The sequence below is a fragment of the Oikopleura dioica genome, chromosome YSR (assembly GCF_907165135.1).
Source record: "Oikopleura dioica chromosome YSR, OKI2018_I68_1.0, whole genome shotgun sequence".
In the NCBI taxonomy this organism is placed as follows: Eukaryota; Metazoa; Chordata; class Appendicularia; order Copelata; family Oikopleuridae; genus Oikopleura; species Oikopleura dioica.
The window spans coordinates 2,507,016-2,518,565 of NC_137295.1; the positions used below are offsets into that span (position 1 = coordinate 2,507,016).

At 40.7% G+C, this 11,550-nt stretch overlaps 1 long non-coding RNA gene across 1 annotated transcript in view; it reads left to right on the forward strand.

Moving 5' to 3' along the window:
• Positions 1–7,516, forward strand: part of LOC145710786 (uncharacterized) — a 132,511-nt gene extending 124,995 nt beyond the window's left edge. Inside the window, exon 3 of the long non-coding RNA XR_014135082.1 lies at positions 7,471–7,516. This is a non-coding gene — a long non-coding RNA (uncharacterized LOC145710786). The remainder of the gene's footprint in view (positions 1–7,470) is intronic.
• The last annotated feature ends 4,034 nt before the right edge of the window (positions 7,517–11,550 follow it).

Consider the following 11,550-nt stretch of genomic DNA (forward strand, 5'->3'; position numbering starts at 1 on the left):
AAGCCTTCTAACTTTTTAAGAATTGGTAAAAGATAGAATTGTTCTATATTTGATGAAATAGCATTTCTTCCGCTAACAATTAATCGAAGGGGTTTATTTTCTTTCAATTTTTTGCTTATGCGAAAGCCGATTCTGCTATTGAAATTTGGTTTTATTTGTTTTTCTAATTTATCACTTATGTATGGTTTCAGCATTTTAATAATATTATTTATTCGAAAATAATTAAGTTCTGTGTGATCATGTGTAATTTGTTTATAATTATTTGTTGTGAGAATGTCCAAAAATTTATTATTGTAATACTCTAATGAGCAAAATCGCAAATTTTCAAATTTATCTACATTTATGAATTAGTAATCGGGGTGTTTCGCAAGAAAATCCTTTAGGACTTAAGCGTCATTAGATGAAGAATAACTTTTTCGTAAAAAATGAAATTGAGTTTTAAGCTTTGTTTTAATTTCATCTATTTCTAGCGCGTCCAATTTTAAATCTTTGCAATACTTTAACACTGTACGTGTTTCTCACAGTACATAAGTTGGATAACTAATTGCGTTTATCGTATTCGCGAGCGGGAATACAAATAGTGAGCGACGAACGTTGTGTTAAAAAGAGCAAGTTTTATTGTGGTGTCTCTGAGTAAAAAGTAGTGTTGTGTGTGATGTGTGTGAACTGTGTCAGTGAGAAATAAGATCGTTTATATATGGTTTTCATAAACCGTGGTGAGCTGTTAGATCGTGGTGAGTGACTTTTTCGTGAGTCGTGAGTTGATCCTTGTTCGTGGTGAACTGTGCTTTCGCGGTTTGCGGCGGAGCGTTTGCGCGTGGTAAAAGGCGCGTCGCGAGTCGTGAATAGAGCTTCGCGGGTCGTAAACTGCGCGCGGCGCGGCGCGGTGAACTCAAGTGGCGGATGACTAATGAGAAACACTACATAATTCCTCCTCCATTTATTTTTAGATCGTTTGTCTTTCTGGTAGAGGAATGTCCTGTGTTTGATAGCCAATAATTTCATCGAGTGAATTTTGTCCATAAGCAGTGATTGTTTGGAAAGAATCGTTTTCCATTAGGTTGTCAGCATCAACGGGCGGCTATCGAGCAAGATCAACCGGAACGTAGTTGATTGTTGAGTTTTCTTTCGATGAACTGTATTTCTGAACGAGCGGAGGTGTTTGTTGGTGAGTCTCTTAACCCAAGGTGTTTCAGGTTTTCGTGTATTATGAAGGTGACCTAAGATTTCAGAATTCGTAGATCGGTTATTTCGATATTTTCAAGTCTTTTCCAAGCAGACCTTTGTTTCGCCCATTTCCTTGCATATTCGGAGACAATACAATTTCTTGTTTCAGGATTTCCTTCTTGAGCGGTGAGTAGGAGGCTTTTGCAGGAAAAGATGAGGAGACACTTCAGATTACTGTCGATCGTGCTGAGATTGAGCGATTTTTGAGTCAAGATTTGGAACCAATTTGTCTTTTTCTTGATAGATACTTCAATTTCTTCGAGAAGCTCTCTGATTACTAGAGTTTTCTCACAATTGATTTCTTCCACAATCGGTATTTTTATTCCCATGACAAAATTCAGCGCGAATTGTTGGTATCTTCGTTTTATGCAGCATCTCTGAAGGTGGAAAATATCTGTTTCAAGATTTGTCGGCATTCTTCAGCGTGTACGTCTTCTTCAAGGATCTAAGCACTTTTCATCTCAATAATTTCCGGACTTTCTCTTCTTGCAATTTGAAACACGGGATGATTATAAGAACTGTGACTCCCGTGGTTGATCTGAAAGCTTCGTATCTTCTTAGTTAGATCGTTTTCGGCTTTGGCTTGTTTCAGTCGGGGCACTTACATTTCGACGATGGGGAGATAGGGATGTGACGACGGGTCCCCTTTTGTCCTGGCGCGGGAAATTTACGAGCGTTGCAGCGCGTCGAGCTGTTTTTCCTGTTTGAACAGCAATTTTCATTGATTTGGATTCTCGATTGCGGAGCAGCGTGAAGTTTTCGAAAACCAAGTGAGCAATTGAGCATTTGTGAGCAAACGAGCAGTTTTCTCTTTCCTCTTCTTCTTTCCCCCCTTTTAGAATAAGGACATTCGCATCGTTCCATTTGAGCTGGGAGAATGCGTAGAGAGCATTTTTCGAATACGGTGATTTGGCAACTGCACACATTGCCAACATCTGCGGAATAACGGCGCAAGGTTAAAAGTAGCGGTGCAAGTAGAGGGCGCCAGTAACTTGAACATAATGAGCTTCAAAATCGTCGGTGAGCAGCTTCAAAAGAATAAACTTCGCTGATTGAGAGGACAATTCAATAAGCATCAAAATCGTCTATGAGCAACTTGATAAGAATCAGCTTATTTGATTAAGAGGACGACTTCATGAGCGTAAAAATCGTTTGTGAGCTTGATTGTTGCTTGATTGTTAGAGAAGACGATCCCATGAACGTCATAATCGTCTTTGATTATGAATTGAGCAGACGGTCCCATGAGCGAGCAGAAACGTCTTTGAACAACTTGATCTCGATCGTTTGAGCAGATGAATCTTCGAGCGAGCAGAATCATCCTTGAGTAACTTGATTATGAATTATCTGAATGTGACAAAGCAACTGCACGCATTGCTTCACATCTTTAGAGGAGTGGGCCAAGGTTCAGATAAGCGGTGTCCATCGTGTGCGCAATTGATAAACACATTAGCTGGGTCATGAGAACACAAGTCCAAAGAGGCCTGTATGAAACTTCTTCACAGCAAATGAGCGGAACTGGATTCCCTTTGATCATCAGCGGGGATTACTTCGAGCTCTGAAGTGAGCCATTCCAGTGTGCATAAACATTGCCGAAGTTTTTGATCCAATAAACGAGCTTCAGGTATACCTTAAGAACAGGACTTCGAAAAACAGATGTCGAGCGAACTTCGTAACCAAGTGTGAATAGGAGCAGGAGCAAGAGCTTAATGGTTTGATTTACATCGTCGTGAGCGTAGGCGATGTTTCTATTTCGGAGCTTGAACTTGAAGTGCATCATCTCTATCAACAGGCTCATGTTGATCTTTATGAGGGCTTCTGATACTTTGATCTTCTTTTCGTATCATTATGAGCAGGAGCTGGAGCAAGATCTTGATTGAGCTGATCTTCTTCCGCTTTTTGATCCTCATTTTCATTGAGAACAAATTTTGTTTATTTTCAGCCGTTTTAGTTAGAGCGGTCGGGTCAGGCTGGTATGCCACAGGTGTAAGCGGGCATTTGACAAGGTAACTTTCCAGAGAACAGATCTGGTTTCCAGCAGATAACAGATGTGTAGATCTCGAGCGTAGGGCAATTTTTCTTGTCTCTTTTTAGGAGCTTCTGATATTGTTGGTTTTGGAAGTTGAGCAGAGCAGGATGAAGTGTCATCATGTATCGATTAGCTCTTTTGATGAACGGTTCCGAGGTGTCGACGGCAGCTTCTTTGAGCGGAAACGGAACATGAAATTGTCGTCCAAATACACATTGATTGCTTGGCAGTCCATCAAGGCTTCCATGAGCGATTCATTGCGAGTTGAGCTTTGAGCTTTTTGATAAATTTGACGGTAGATATTTTTCGCATTTTACATTTCATCTCGAGTAGTTAACAGTTGTTGCGATGTGTCGAATTTGGAAAATTGTCGGTCTTCGATGATCGATGGTCGAAGAATATTGAGCGGTTTGAGTCGAATACGAGTTCGAGATGAAATTGAGGGAATTGTTCAATCTTCGTTTTTGATCAATTGCTTTATGTGACTTGGAACATAGTCTGAGTGGATAAATTTGCATTTCGAGCCGTATTTGCATGATCTCCGTTTCACGAAGCTGATACAGAATCCATCGATCTTAGATGTGTCGATTCTGGTTTGTTTTCGATTTCTTTTATTTGGCTTCGAATGATCCTCAGTATGAACTTTTTTGACTTTGATCTTCTGGTTCCGGGGTCGGTCCTTGGTGTTTCCGTTCTTCTTCAGATGTGATCGTTGTTTTTGTCGAACGTAATCATTAATTTCGCACCAGTTCGGAGAATATGAGCCCAAGAGGGATTCTTCTAAGTTTTCACGTTATTTTTGATCTTCCAATTTCATTAAGGCCATGAGCTCTGCAAGTGTCGTTGCTCTAGCAGAGGCGAGGATCTTGGTAACATCGAGACGGTGATTCTTATAAGCGAATTTTTGATCCATACCAATAGCGTCATCATTCGGTAAGTAATTGATTATTTCACCATTATCGTGGAACACGATCTTGCGATTTTTGGCGTAAACCCCCTCATCCGATTTATGGATGTTCAGAACAATTGATTGCTTATCTGTAATTGGATGCTCTGGCGGAAACGATTGATTCAAATTTTCAAAGATCGTGAGCAGTTCTTGTCGGTTCAGATCAGCGGCAAGTTTGAAATATCGAGTCATGTTTCTTTACAGCAGCTCTCTTCGATCGTTAATCTCTACATGGGCGAAGCGTTTTCTTCAGTCACCAAAATATGTACGTGTTTCTCACAGTACATAAGTTGGATAACTAATTGCGTTTATCGTATTCGCGAGCGGGAATACAAATAGTGAGCGACGAACGTTGTGTTAAAAAGAGCAAGTTTTATTGCGGTGTCTCTGAGTAAAAAGTAGTGTTGTGTGTGATGTGTGTGAACTGTGTCAGTGAGAAATAAGATCGTTTATATATGGTTTTCATAAACCGTGGTGAGCTGTTAGATCGTGGTGAGTGACTTTTTCGTGAGTCGTGAGTTGATCCTTGTTCGTGGTGAACTGTGCTTTCGCGGTTTGCGGCGGAGCGTTTGCGCGTGGTAAAAGGCGCGTCGCGAGTCGTGAATAGAGCTTCGCGGGTCGTAAACTGCGCGCGGCGCGGCGCGGTGAACTCAAGTGGCGGATGACTAATGAGAAACACTACAACACATTGACAATGTGACATTGTTAAAAAGATACTCAAAACTCTCCGTAATTCTAACTGTTGTGGGTGAGCCACCGATTGAACGTTTACTTGAAAATTTAAGAATCTGGATAACCGAATTGGGTATTTCAATATTTGTGTCATTGAAAATATGAATGGATGCTTGATTAGATGATGGTGATAATAATTGTTCGAATTTTCGATTAAGAATTTTAGTATGAGATGATTCATGCTCATTAGCAAGTTTAAAATGGTATTCGATGGATGAGTCGGTAAATGGATCGGAGGAATTATGAAAATGTTTTAACTTAATATGATGAAGTTGAGAATTGAGATGAGAAATTTTAGCTTGGTTTTTAAAAATAGCATTTTTAGTGATCTTCGTTCGTTTTTGGTGGATAACATGCGGCGACCAGTTTACCTTCGATAGGAATTGGCAAGAAAAAGCGGTGAATTTAGGGTTGAGTCCAGCAGTTAAACATCTCTCGAGGAATTAATTGTTACTTCTTGTTCGTACGATTTTACGGGTACATTCGTATATTTCGTAGATACGGTGATGTCTGGTTTCCATTAAGATAATCTCTTGTTGTTTGACATCGATGAATTTGGTATGGTTTTGTTTATTTCAGTAAAGCTAACGGATGCTGAGATCCATCTTCAGTACTAGAATAAAGTGTAAAGAATACGAAAAGAAGTAAAAATTAACGTTTGAGGGCTAGACTTTGAGAGAGAGTAGCGCACTGAAGTTCAAATGAAAGATTTCAAGGGAAATGAATTTGGTCTAGAGAATTTTTGAAAAAGTAAATGTTGAACAAGAGATTTTTTGAAAATGATCCGAAGCCCGATTATATTAATAAAGGTTAATTTTTAAAGTGAAACCACACCTTAAGGCCACTTTTTGGATGACAGCGAATTTAAAAGGTGGCCTTAACCCGTTAACAGGCGCGAGGCCCTCTCAGGGCCTTTTGGCCTTTGAAGCGCAATAAGATGGTCTTGGCTCTATTTTTTACGAAAATTTTTTATATTTTTGAGAAATTCGATCGATTCTCTATCCGTGTGTTTGATTCCGGAAAGAATTGGCCTAAAATAAAAAAAATGAGAGGCGAAAGAAAAATTTCAATCGGCGAAAAAAAGGGAAAGCGTAATACAATGCGCTCGCCTTTTCCCTTTACAGTCGTTTTCCATCTTTAGAGCGTTTTTCGGATGACAAGGGTTGACCAAAACGCTCTTAAGTTGGAAAATTTACGATCAAACTAGGATGACAGTGGGTAAAAATGATGCTTATTATGCATAAAATGAGCTCTTTTCAGAACTCTAACAATGTATCCGAGGTCATTTTTACCTATTTATGATAAAATATTTACGATCTTTCAATCAGAATGAATGATTTCACCTAAAAATAAGCGTAGAAAACATCATTTTTAATGATTTTTAAGGTTAAAATAAACGTTATTCTGATAATTAATTAAAAATACCCAAAAACGCTCTAAAGTTGGAATTTTTGCTGATGACAAAATACGGAAAATATTGGCAAAAACGCTCTTAACTTGGGCGCTCTTAAGATGGAAAACCACGGTAATTGAATCTCAGCGCCGAAAATGACGTAACTTTGAGCTCAATTTTAACCCACTAATCGAGTAAGAAAAAGACTAAAACAAAATCTAGAGGAAAGATTAGACGCTTGTGAATCATCTGGTCGTCTTAGAAATGAATTTCTTAAGCTCAATTACTCAGAAAACGCCAAAATGTCCGAGGCCCTCTCACGGCCTCGCGGCCGTTAACCCCTAATATTCAGTGCCTAGTTAATGGGTTAAGTTGGGTGATTCTACAACTAAGTTGGATGAAGCTAAAATTTTTCTATTTTTGGAGTAAGGGACTGAATCATTGGAATCAAAAATGAAAGGCGGAGTTGATTAAGGCGGAGCACATCGTCAGTATGAATTCAGAAATTTACCCGAAGAAGAACGAATGTTTTCTATTTGTGTTTTTATATCGAATTTATATCGAAACATTAGTGAGTCATTAATAGTGAGTCATTAATAGTGACGAGGACGCGCTAATTCTCAACTTTCAAGTGTAACTAACATAAAAATCGAGTTTCTACCTCGCTTAATACTTCCATATTTTGGTTTTGTTCTAAAAAACGTGAAAATGTGTACCCAGTTTCGGAGGAATAGTTCTAAGAACCAAGTTGGACAGCAGTGTATCAAATATCGGGCCGTTTTTCGTAGATTTAGGGGACAAAATATCCGAACCTCAATAATTGAACTGTAATAAAAAATCGAAAAATTTAATGTTATCCAACTTACTCTGAAAACCAATCCCCTTTTATCATTTTTAAAATTTCTTGTCATCAAAAAAGGGGCCTTAAGTTAGGATTTCACTGTAGATCAATCTTTTTTTTCGGGGCAATGCATTGAAACCATCGTTAGATCCCAAATATCGCTCCCTTCGAAAAGTTTCTAGAATCAAATTCAAACAGAACAACATGTTTCGGCTTTCGTGACAAACTCAAGAATCGTGACATTCGTGACATATTTAGTGGCGACCTATTCTCTTGATATTGCCTTCTGAATTTTCTTTTAGATATTCGGTTTTTCTGCAGGAATGTATACTTCAACAGATTTGTAAAGGCATGGCATCTTAAATTTGTCAAGTTTTCTTTGATACCCGCTGAGAAAAATACATGGTCGATTTTCTTATAATATTGATCTTGATGTCGTTTGAGGGGTAAATCCTGAAAATATCAAGCTTGAGAGCCTGGAAGCGAAAATCGACGATTTTTATACCGACCTCACAGAAAAGGGATTATTATACCGCGATTGGCATTTCTGACTGACTGATTCTGATTTTCGAGGGAAATAGCTAATCAACCAATTAAAATTTGACTCTAGTGTCTCTTCTTTTAGAGTTCCGTCAAACCAGTGACGCCTACGCAATCTACGTTACAAATCTCCTATGTTTTTTGCATGGAGAATTGTAACGTCAATGTGCATCTTTCAAAAATCAGTCAGTCAGGACTGCCAATCGCGGTAGTTAGGCTTCTCGCTTAAAAATTCGGGTCGAACAAACCTGCGATATTGCCGGGTTTCACCTTTTATTCTTAAGGAGGACCGACATTTTAATCACTTTGACATTTTAATCACTTCTGCACTTTAATCACTTTTGCATTTTAATCACTTCTGTTGACAGTGATTAAAATCCAAAAGTGAATGAATTTTCACATTCGATGAAGTTATTTGAAACTTCAAGTGACAAGTATTTTAGGAGCTGATGCCTTTTAAAGTTGAGCATCTCGTTTTCTCTCTGCAGAATTCAAAAATAATTCAAACTGGAGATGAAAGAGGAGAAAAAAACTATATATGCCCTGAAAATTTCATTTAGTTTCGCAAAAAATAAGGAAGTGAAAGGATTTTTTGAAAAGTGGCGCGAGCTAGGTGCGCGTGGTCCCTTAAGAAAATTTTTTTTCACCTGATCAATCATGCTAAAGCTACTTGCAAATTCAGATAAGCGTCTATTCTTCTTAGTGTGCAAGTTTTAAGGGCAGAACAAAAGCCTACTGAAATTTTATTTCCGCTTGAAAACACCCCAAAAAGGCGTTTTCTGAAAATTCGAATTTTTCAAGAGCCTATGGTGGCACGTTTGGCATTTTGAAAAGAGCTAAAGCTACTTGCAAATTGCAATGAAGGCATAAACTTTTATATGCAATTGAAATTAGATAAATTCACAATGCAAAACAAAATTGATTTTAAGTCAAAGTTGGCGATTCCGCGGGAGGATCCCTTAAAAAGTTAATTACAGGAAACATTTTTATCAATTCCGACCTTATCGTAGCTCCTCCCCAAAAGGGTTGAAAATGCCCTCAAAGTGCCGAAAAATGGCCAATTTCAGGAATTAGGTGATTTGGACCTCTACGAGAATCATTTTTAAAAATTTTTTTATATAATTCGAATAAAATGGCCCATTTTAAATGGATCTCGTTTTTAAAAAATGATATCTCTACCCTTTTTTTCGAATAAAACATTCTGGAAAACAGTGTTTTTCACATTTTATAAATACAATTAATAAATTGCCACGTTAATCTACCCTGCTGTACAATCAAAACTCGGTAAGTTTGTCCGGGTTTCCCCGTTTATTTAGGCACAGTCTCCCAAAGGTGTACAGGATCGTTCCAACGGTCTTCGTAGCGGCTGGATTGGCTTCGGTGAGGAACTGAACCTAAAGGCTCAGTTATTGTCGGTTTGGGACGTCAGTGTATCTCTCAAGAAAAGCCTTTTCCAGCTCATCCGAGCTCTTACCTCGCGGGACCTCGGTTCGGGTCTGGCGTAGCCAAACAGAGTCGAGGTCAGCGAGATAATGGCCTTTCCTAAGGGCGAGTCTTCGACTCCCCTATTATCTCATCTTGAGCTCGCCGTCGTTACGGAGCTTCAAGATGGGGTATTCCCCTTAACGTCCCCCTTCTTTACCTGAAATGCCATTATCGGCGCTGGATACCCTTGTTGCCCCATCGTTTTTTGGCGCGGGGCTCGTCGCTTTGTCGATTGGGCGCCTGTCGTTTGAAGCCAGGAAAGTTCTCGTTCGTCGAGAAGCCACTTTGCCGGTACTCGATATTGGAGCGTCCTCCCGTCATTACGGACCAATCCTTCAAGAAGCTTGGGAGCCTGTTGCTTCGTCGCACCTCTCCGTTATCCATCGTGAAGGCGCGGAGACGACCATTGTCGCCGCCGGTCACCAAGTTCGTACGCTGGTTATTGTCGAACGTGGCGATCTGCGAGATGCGTTTCAAATCGGACTCGAGCGTGAGGAATTTGTAGAGACTGTCCAGCTTCCAGCGGTCGGCCGTTCGCAATGCCTCTCTGTAGTTGCGCATTTTCTCCGCGTTTGTGTTGATCGCGTCACGCGTCGCTTCCGCCCATTCGACCACTTCAGCCGTATCTCCCGATTCCGGAAAGTTGTCCACCTGAAAAGAGTTAATAGAGCATGTCGAGAATGGTTCGTTTACCTTGCCATTTAAAGACATCTCTGCGAGAAAGTTCTCTTAAGCGTTCACAGCAAACTCGGCGATTTGTGAACAGGTTACCTCCGAGCTTTCTTCTTTGATCAACTTCTCCACTGCGGCAAGCGACTCCCGTTCTTGGAAGACTACGCGTCTTCCTGTCTCGCTCGTAAATCCAACCGCGTAGAGAAATCGAACGTGAAGTACGAAACCCTGCATTTCCGGTGGTCCGTTCAGCGAGAGCGTGAACAACTTCTTCTGCGCCCAGTTCAGAAGAGCTGCAAATGGAGGCGAAACAGGCAAATGCACTCGCTATAATTGAAAGGTAAGATAATTGAATTCTCGAGGACTTACGTTCTCCGGGAGGCTGCAAATTCCTCTATCGACTTCCCTCTTGCGGTCCATCCATCGCTCGAGGTAGCCCATGAATTCCTTCACATCCGGTTTGTTCTTGACCTTGTTGACGAAACTGAGCTGCTCGAATTCTTTCATGAAGCTACCCGGGCGCACCCCGCTATTCAGCTTGGCCATGATTGCGTCATTCTTCGCGTCGGACCGTTGCTGCTCTAGAATCGCGATTTGGGACTTTGATGCCAGCTTATTCTTTTCGACTGACTCGTCGACTTCGAGAAAGCTTGGTAGAAAACCCCCGCTAGGGCCAGCCGAGCCATTGTTCGCTACCATGGATGACTCATCCATTTTGTCGTCACTTCTCCCCTCGGGCCGTTCCTCCTCAGCTTTTTCGGTCAGCTTTACGTCGTTTAGCTTCTTTTCGAGCGAGCCTTGATTTTTGTCGACCTTCACCATCAATACGAGTCTTAATATCAACCTTTTTAGAGAAGCCGACAACATGCCGCATGTCCGAGTCAACTCCGCCATGTTGGAATTTCAGAACAACGCTGTTGGCCGAGATTACGAGTACGACTTGTTCGAGTACAATTTACTGTCTCCTCATATTAGGCTTTCTCAGCGGGTCCCGGGTTATAAAGCTCGATTCGTGACTCTCGGATTACTCCGTCGCGCGTTCGATTCCCTCTTTCTGACAGAAGAAGAAATTGCTACTGGGACTATTACCGTTCATGCTTCTTTTAAAAAAAAACAGTTTCACGAAATTAGTAAAAATGTTAGTGAGATTATTTATTCATCGCCTATTTTCCAGATCGCGACAACCTAGAAGGCTTCCGGATCCCGAATCGAGGGAGTCCCGATACAGATCTCGGTCATCTGGATGTCGTCACACAACTCCGTCGATTTCCGAGATATGTTTGACGCCTTCTGTGAAGCAGTATACGATCTCAAGGCCGAAATGGACGATGATCCGAGTGTGCGGTTGAGAATTACCGACGATATACATACCTACGCTCTCAGCTATTCGTGTTTGTCACGCTATTTAGCATCTAGTATCTAGAGATTTGCTCTACCGTTCCCGAAAAAATTTGACGATGACCTCCGACGAGGCGTTAGAGTGTTTGGAGAGAACAGGTATCTATCGGGAATTCTGCAAGCGTCGAGTCTAAATTTAGGTTTTTATTTTTTCGAGACGACTATTCAAACTGGCTCGTTCTCTACATTTGGTTCCGACAAGCACGCCCTGCTTGTTGGCTCGGTTCGTGCGATTTGAGTAACTAAAATGATCGTTTTAGAACATGAATCCTGCTCGTTCTGGATTA